A 746-nucleotide genomic window follows, 5' to 3' on the forward strand; every position below is an offset into this window, starting at 1 on the left:
TTCTCTGGTTCTGCTGGCCGCTAAAAAGCTTGGAAATGTTTTATGTACACAAGTATAGGAAATCTTGGGTGCTTCACTGCAAATAGTTTATTAATTCAGAAAGAAGTAGCAGAGGATTTACAAATGATCAGGTAATACTCTTGACTGAAATGTTGCTTTACATTTCAGTAAATGTAATTTAATCATGTCAGCATAGACTCATAGTAAATTATTAATTAGGGGCTCATATCTGCTAACCTAGGAATCGACTTTTCTTTATTTAAAATTAAGACATGATGAAGCTCTTTCACTAATTCCTAATATTTATGATGGCCAAAGATAAATGGTGTTGATTAGAGTACCTTTCACAGGGGCTTTCTTTCTGAAATAAATTATCGTAGTAATTTCTTAGGGCTACCACAACAAATTGACCCCAAATTTGGTGTCTCAGAAATGGTTTTCTCACAGTTGTGGGGGCTGGAAGTCTGAACTCAAAGTGGTGGTGGGTGGTTGCTTCTGGAGGGTCTGAGGGAGAATCTGGTCATGTCTTTCTCCTGGCTTCTGGTGGTTGTCCACGATCCCTGTCATTCCTTGGCTGTGGACACTTCTCCACAATCTCTGCCTCTGTGTTCACTTCTGTATTTTGTAAGGACCAGGGGGAGGACAGAGGGCCTTCCCTCTGTCTTCTCTTCTTCATCTGGTAAGGGCATTGTCTTTGGGTTTAAGGCCCACCCTAATCCAGGATCTCACTGAAGATCCTTAGTTAC

Source organism: Otolemur garnettii, unplaced genomic scaffold (assembly GCF_000181295.1).
Source record: "Otolemur garnettii isolate 467f Iridium unplaced genomic scaffold, OtoGar3 scaffold00057, whole genome shotgun sequence".
Classification (NCBI taxonomy): domain Eukaryota; kingdom Metazoa; phylum Chordata; class Mammalia; order Primates; family Galagidae; genus Otolemur; species Otolemur garnettii.